The sequence below is a fragment of the Miscanthus floridulus genome, chromosome 15 (assembly GCF_019320115.1).
Source record: "Miscanthus floridulus cultivar M001 chromosome 15, ASM1932011v1, whole genome shotgun sequence".
NCBI classification, from domain to species: Eukaryota; Viridiplantae; Streptophyta; class Magnoliopsida; order Poales; family Poaceae; genus Miscanthus; species Miscanthus floridulus.
In genome coordinates this window covers 46,338,779-46,346,954 of record NC_089594.1, presented here as the reverse complement: position 1 = coordinate 46,346,954, position 8,176 = coordinate 46,338,779, and the positions used below count along the sequence as shown (strand labels likewise).

General features: G+C 40.6%; 1 non-coding gene across 1 annotated transcript; it reads right to left on the bottom strand.

The window, feature by feature from the left end:
- Positions 1-5,747: 5,747 nt before the first annotated feature.
- On the bottom strand, positions 5,748-5,854 carry LOC136509716 (small nucleolar RNA R71). The gene has a single exon (XR_010772463.1). It is a non-coding gene; the product is annotated as a small nucleolar RNA R71 (small nucleolar RNA).
- Between the last annotated feature and the right edge of the window lie 2,322 nt (positions 5,855-8,176).

Genomic DNA, 8,176 nt, shown 5'->3' with positions numbered 1-8,176 from the left:
GGATAACAAATATATATAAATAATAGAGCAATAACATTCAGTTCAAGATATCGATCCAGTAACCATCTCAGGAAGCTCACACGTTACAAACTTACAAGGCAAACCAAACAAGAACATATATACAACATTATTCAGTGTTTCACATATGCAGATATATCCTTTTTCATTATTAGCCTATCACAGGCGACACATATATATATGCCTTTGACTTCATGAGTGGACTATTACACCCCTACCGGAGTTGCGAGCGATAGATCAAATGTATATATAACAAATAGAAATTCCCTAGCTCATGCATTTGTTGATCTAATAAAAGCAGTCAGAATCAATAACCAGCAAAGAGTTATTGGCGACTGAGAACACTGCCAAAACTACATCTGCATGCCTTGATTCATAATTACTAACATAATGGAGTACAGCAACTTGAACTTGAACCAAATGGTAAGAATAATAATTTAAAGAATTAATTAAGCTGTCAGGTTGTACCAGGGATCCTTAGTTTTCTACTCTCTTGACCTTATAATATGATTTTGACAAGAGAAAACTAATCTAGAGTCCAATTGAAACGGCGGTGCCTGTACAAAATAAATGTGGCAAGTAAATTCAGGTGAAACAACCAATACAACGAGCAAGTTTGAGGCTGAAAACAATTCCCCCCCAAAATGGATGAACTCAAGAACCCAAAAATAGATCCTACAAACCGAATGCTAGGTGCCATCTGTTGCCTATATTTGCATCTGTTTCAGATAAAGTTACCTTCAGAAGATTTGGGGTGACGAGCTACGGAGGGACCCTGCCAGCGTGGGGCGCCCGGTGGGAGCGAGTAGGCGATGCAGAGGAAGGTGCTCGCAGGACCTTCGCCCAGCAGCCGGGCGGACGTTCGGGCATGGGCTATTGGCTAGCGGGGACGGGGGCGGGGGTGGCCGGTCGGGCAGCAGGGGCGGGCGGGCGGCGGATGGGCTCGGCCAAGGCAGCGGCGTGTGCAGTGGCGTGCAGAGGGGTGCGGCGTGGGAGCAGAGAGGCGGCGTGGGGAGGGGCGCAGCGGGTGCAGGGAGGTGCATGGATTCATTTTGGTATGCTTCCTGTGTGAAGTAGGGTTTACATCTCAGTTTTGGGCCAAAAATTTTCACGGAACCAGGCCAAAAACATCGTGCCAAAGGATACTTGTATTTAGCGACTGACAATCCGACTCGGTTAGTGGAAAATAGCGACCGATCATCCAACGCAAAAGCAAAATACTTATAGCAATGGACCATCCATTGAAGTATTCGATATTAGCGACTGGCGGTCCGAGGGAAACATTTAGCAACCGACCGTTCAACAGTAATTATTATCTTTAGCAACTGACGTCAGATGATGCTTAAGTGTTGTGGTGTAGTGATTTAGGATCTTTGTAATGTGCTTGAAACTTAGATAGAGGGGTGTAGTCTTGACTAGACTGATAGTTTTAATTCCGCATTTGTTTCGGTTAGCCGGCGCATTTAATTTTAGAAAGGATTGTTCACCCCTCTAGTCCGCCATCTCGGCCCTACACTCTTCACACTTGCTTTCAGTTATTTACTTTTCTGTTTGTATGTAATTTTAGAAGCAAACCAAAATTAAGGATGCTTCGCCAACTGCCAACTGCGATTGATATTTTCAAGGACACCCACTGCAGTAGCAAGTCAGGTTTTTATTAATGAGAACGTGAAGGATGCCATTGTGAGTTTCCTTCCCTATCTTCTTACTATGATGAACAACACAGCAGACATCATTGCATACATATGTTCTAGACACACAACTAGCATAAAAGGTTCCATTCCATATACATCATTTCATTTCTTCCACTAGGTTGCATTCTATATAGACATCATTACATATGTATTGTTCTGGACACATACATAACTAGTATAGGAATCTGAATTCTTTGTGTCATTGTTGCTAGGCTAAAATAGAGGCCTATGTTGCTCAACCAACAAAAGAAGGCAAAGATCCAAAGACTCCTATTCAAGTTATAGCTCATGTGCCCAAATCAACTTTTCTTCGCAATGTTGGCATGCAGTCCACAAAGATGAAGAGAAATGCCAAAGATGCTGCAATCAATGACCATGTACATGAGCTTGAGAGTGAATTGCAAGCTGAGAAGATGGGATTAGAAGGACTACGATCATAGGTGGCTGATCTGCAGAAGCAAGTAGAGAACCAAAAAGAGGTAGCAAGGAGGAATGAAGAAGAAACTAAGAAGCGGAAGCTGTATGGAAATGAAATCCAAGGCTTCCTTTGCTCGTTGTTTGGCAGCAAGTTTGCATCACCTGATGCTCAGCAGTAAGCTCTCATACTCAATTAGGCTCTAGTTGATATTTTGGTGACATCTATGTCTGCGAGGCTAAGGATGCTATTTTGGTGATACTAAACTTGTGGATGTTGTGTTGTTGCTGTTGTTGTGCTTGTGGCCGCTGTGCTGTTGTTGTACGTGCTGCTACTGCTGATGTGTTGCTGTTGCTCTGGATGTTGAAATTTGAGACTTAAGACTCTAGATGTGTATTGAATTGCTAGATGGATGTAATGATATTGCATTTTAAGACTTCCGGAATGTGCAATGCTTGTGATAATGCAACCATTCGTGGAGATGTTGATTAATTTGAATCGGATTTATTGTATGGGTTGTAAAAATAATATGGATGCAATTGTATGTTCTGAAATAATGTATATTGTATATGGGCTGAATTATGTGTGGCCTGAATTGCACGGGATGAAAAAATGTATGGGCTAAATTGCGTGGGCTGAAAAAATATGGGCTAAACTATGTGGGCTAAAAAAATGGGCTGAAATATGTGGGCTACAAAAAATATATGGGCTAAATTGTGCGGGCTAAAAAATTATATGGGCTGAATTGGTGTGGGCTGAAACGAGTATGGACTGCCATTATAAAAAAATATTGGAAAAAATGAAAATGAAATATTGCGTCAGCCAGCAATAGCCTAAAAAATATGTGTGGCCCATGAGCTACCTGGGCTTTAGCAGGCTAGATTTCATTTTGTGACGTTTTTCTTTTCTACCATGTGGTAAGGCCTTGGATTTTGTGACAACAAACCAATGTGATATACTTGGGACAGTAAATATACAAACGTCACATAATAAATTTGTGACAGTGGCTTTTGACGCTTGGATTTTTGTCAACTGATTGTGACAAATCTTAATTTGTTACTTAAATTTCATATATTATGACATAATAAAATGCCAAAAAGCCACACATTTCTTATAGTGGTTACAAGGGGTTGTCGTGTGCTTGCATGGTACTGATTGAGTGCTCCCTACCTCACCTTATATATTGTGAGGGGTAGGGTTACATCTATGATGATCGGTTTATAGATATGTTTCCTAGTCGGTTACATGGAAATAATAATAGAATAGCTATCGTATCTTGTAGCCTAGTTGGGCCAAACTCCTGATACCATTCCTTGATCACCAAGTCCAGTAGCGAACCCTATTTTGGGTGGGCCTCATCTTCGCCAGCCTAAGCCCATCCCGATGGTATTGGGTTGTTGACGGTAAAATATCACATTTTCATATACCCAAAATATTGTCAATAGGCTCGGAATAAAAGGAAGATAAGCATATCATGAGTATATTTTATCAAATAATAAAGTTCCACATGTATATGGAGTATTTTCTATAGGACATAGCAAAATGGAGAATAGAGTTATGGGCCCCTATGAGTCCAACTATCCCCTCAATCCTACCATGATCCAAGAAGCACACCGCCTAGCAATTTTAAACATTGGATCAACTTTGTGCTTCTCTGGATGGCTCAGGATGAAGTCATATGGATTGAAGGGCCCATAACTCTACAAACCAACATGAACAATGGCCCCACAAGGTGTAAACCCACTCAAGATAGCGCCAACAAGCACCCCACCAGAGGGGGTGGTCCTAGCTGTTAGTGGGGCGGCAGTCGACCCCCTTGTCGCCTAACGCACTGGTTTGCTCCACCGCCTTTGACCAGCTTCCTACAAAAAAGCACATTCATGGGAGATCTCTACCATTGATTTGAAATCAGTTTGATCATGTGGTTGAGGTGGAGAGCACATGGATCCATTGGTCCACCTCTAAATCACTATAAATAGAGGCTCACACCTCCCTCTCCATTCATGACTCAAAGCATCAAGTGAAGAGTAGAGAAGCTCAATTATATCATTAGTCTAGTAGAATAGTCTAGTGTGGGAGTTAGAGTGAGTAGTGATCTTTGCTCGGGTTTCTAGATCCAGTCTTTTGGAGAGTCTGGTATAGCTCTTGTACCTTTCCCTTTTCAGTAAGATTATACTTTATTTAATATATTATTCTTCTCTACTTTACTTTGTCTTTACTTTGTGCAACATTATTCTTATGATAGTGTTCTTGTGGTATATCTTAGTTGATATAGTTGTATGCTTGATAGATTGCTGATCTACAACCTAAACTTGTACATTGATCATCGCCTTTAATCGGGTGCTCTAATTGATCTATGTGTACACAACTAGAGTAGTGAGAGATATTGTAAACAAGGTGTTTATACTTGATCTTCCCTTTGGTTGATGATTGTCGCACGGATTGTTTGTGGTAGCTAGGTGGTGACAGTCCTATCTAGTCTTTGTATTTCACCACGTGTTGTTAGGCAAGTTATTAAAAAGTAAGGCACCCATAAATAGCTAGGAGGTTCGAGCAAGGGCTTTGTCCTCTTGCTGTGGTATCTTTCGTCTCGTGCACCCATTATGTGGACTCAATCTACTTGCTACATCTGTGTGATTAAGATTAAAGCAAAGAAGTAGAGTTAGATCATAGGAACCTTTACTCTCTCGTTGTCCTCTCACCTAGCCATACCTTACTAGTTATCCTTTGAGCTATCTCAATCTTTTTGTCTTGAGCTTGTTTCATCAACCCCTTCCTATCATTATTCGATTACCCCTGCTACACTATCTAACTAATTTATGTAACCCTAAGATCACTCATTTATTATCATTCCTAGCTATGGCTTTCTTTGTGGATTAAAATAAATAATGAAACCTTAGAATACTCCATGGTGAAGTGCTAAAACAGTATTCTGTGCGCTTGTAGAATTCTCTACATGAGTATAAGAAATACTAACAAGTATTTCTGGTGCCGTTGCTGTGGAAAGCATAAGCCTAGGAATTTTAATAAATTCAAATCTTAAGTTTGCCATCATGTTAGCTATCAATAGTTGTAGGGGCTTATCATGCCATTGTTTCTCTTTATTGTGAAGTAGGGCATCACATGAGAGGTTCAAATCACCAAGCAACTATGTTAAAAATCTTGTAAAACTTTTGAGGGTTGCTAGATGTTGTCTTATAACCCCTCAAAGGTTCCTCTTGGAAATTATGAGGACTTTCAAAACCACCTAAGGATGCTATGGCTCAAAAGATGATCTATGACTTTTGGCTCTATAGGCCACCAACATGGCTACGAGACCGAACACCAACTTTGGGGAAGCCCAATTTGAGCTCAAACCTATGCTAATCAATATGTTGCAACCTAATCCATTCTGGAAAGACACATGAGGATGTGAATGCACACCTGCAACACTTCATGGAGGTGTGTGGTACCTTCACCATCAAGGGAATCACACATCTGACACCATCCATCTTTGCTTCTTCCTATTCTCTTTGCTTGCGAGTGTGAAGCAATGGTTTTATGCCAACCGTGAAGCTGTCACCACCTGGGATACCTGCACCAATGACTTCCTCAAGTTCTTCCCGATGGGCAAAACCAATGTCCTTCATGGAAAGATTTCTTGCTTCCAACAATAAGCGAACAAGTCAATTCCTGAAGAATTGGAACGCCTCCAAGAGTATATCCAAGCGTGCCCTCATCATGGCATTGAAGAATGGTTCTTGATCCAAGGTTCGTACCATGGGCTCACCAACAATGCATGTAGTCACTATTGACATTTCTTAGCATCACTCTTTACTAAGTTGTTATCCCTAGCAATGATGCCAGAAATATATGGTTGGTAATTATTAAGAACACTTGTAAATTTATATATATATATATTAAGTATCTGTAAGCGCACAGATAATATACCATTGTAGCATTTCACCCGGGAGTATACCAGATAGCGTTACTTATATTTTATCCATAGGGAGGAGCGATGGGGTGGTAAGAGATATTGACAAATATGCATACTTATGACAAGATCATTAACTCTCATGCTATAGCAGGAGTAAGTCAAATGATAAATAAATGATAAGTGTAGGGCATTGATAGTATTCAGGGATAGAAATACATACTCATAAATGTAGTATGGCTAGGCAGGAGATTAGTTAAGAGCAAAAGATTCCTAAGTCATTCCTTATTTACTAAGTCTTTTGTACACCCAACTATATACACTCTCATCTATAGCATAACTAACTCTATATCTATGCATAAGGAACATTACTAAGGAAGATCAAGAACAAAGCTTGACTCCCTTCGCAACCGGGTTCTACTTGCTCTATAAACGGGGAGTGGACTACAAAGGACTCAATGGGGAGTGTCACATTTGTGATCTACCACATGATCCAGAGTGTAGAATGCATCCATAGGTAAACAATATTTAAGCACCATGCTTACATAATGTTGATCACTTAACTCACTCGAGTATTGAGCTAAGCGCTTTGCGAACATATGCATATATTCATAATCAATCATAACTATATCAAGCATATAACTAGAGTAAACTAGGAACATAATAAATAGCAACATAATATTGAAGTAGCACAAAGTTATAAATAAAGAGGGATACAATGGATATACCGGCCTCCAGACGGCAAATCCGAAATCCTGAGCAATAATCCAAACTCTACTTGAACCTTGCTAGCTAGCCTATAATAGAACTAGAAGAATTGGAGCTCTATTCTCTTCTCTCTAGAAACCCTAATTTCTAATCTACTCTTGACTTATGGCAATGCCTCAGGGAGGGGGCAGGGGCTGGTATATATAGGCCAGAGCATCAATTCTGAGCCCTAGAATCAAACCGACTTGAAACGGCGTAGATGCAATCTAGGAGGCGGTGGAGGAAACCGTCATCGAAGCGGAGGGTGCTAGGTGGGCCCCTAGGGGCCAGGCGGCCTATAGGTGGGGCCGGGTGGCCCCACATGTCATCCTCTACACGTTTGTTTCGGTGGCGTGGCTTCTGGTGTCCTCTAGAACCTTCTGGAGATGTTTTTGCTACGGATAAGCGTGATTTTATTTGACGTTTTGATCCTCCTTGATGGTTTTCTGGAAAAACCCTGCTGGAAACATAAATTCACCAAAACTCATGGAAATTGTCGGTTTAAACCCCTAAGTCTGTGTTGGTGATCATTTTCATGCATTATTTCAAGTTAGAATACATTCTGAAAATTTTCTAGACGAGTTCCAACATTAGGAGCTCGGTAAAACAGTCATATCTCAAGTTTCAGTTATCCAAAAGAGACATGCTGTACATGATTGGAAAGCTTAAGAAATTATCTACAACTTTTATTAAGAACCAATCCCCAGATTCTATCGTTAGGTTACTCAAAAATAGAACACAACATAAACTATTCCAGATTCCAGACTGCGCCGAAACTTCAAGTTAAAACTGTTATATCTCTCAAACGAGATCAGATATAGGGGTGATTCCAGAGGATTTGCGAAGATACTTAAGTCTAGTTGTTCTCATAAAAATTTCATAATTTTGGGTCAAGTAGATTTAGATTGGCATTGAGATAAGGGCAGACTGTTCCAAAAAACTGACCCGAGAGAACAAGATGTACCAAACCCAATTATTTATTTATTGACTCAAACTTTAATATTCTTAACTATGGAACTTGTGGACATGCCCACAAAGTTCCAGCACTCATTAAAAAAATTCAACTCACACATACACATAATAATAAATCAACTAGACACACCAAAGTTCACACCACACTATTCGACTCGACTTGACTCAACTTGACCCGTGCTACTAATGTCGTATTACATAGAAGGGACTCCAACACCTATGGGCGAAATTTATGGGGAAGCTCCTCGTACATCCTTGGTAGATTGAGGCACACCCTTTGCTCATCTATCACTTGTTCGGTGTCTCTTAAGAGTCGCCTCTTGTGCCTTCAGCTGATCTTCTAGCCGTCGATTCTTGTCTACTAATTCATAGGCATAGTTTACCATCACTTGAGTAATGGGATCCGTGCCTTCAGGG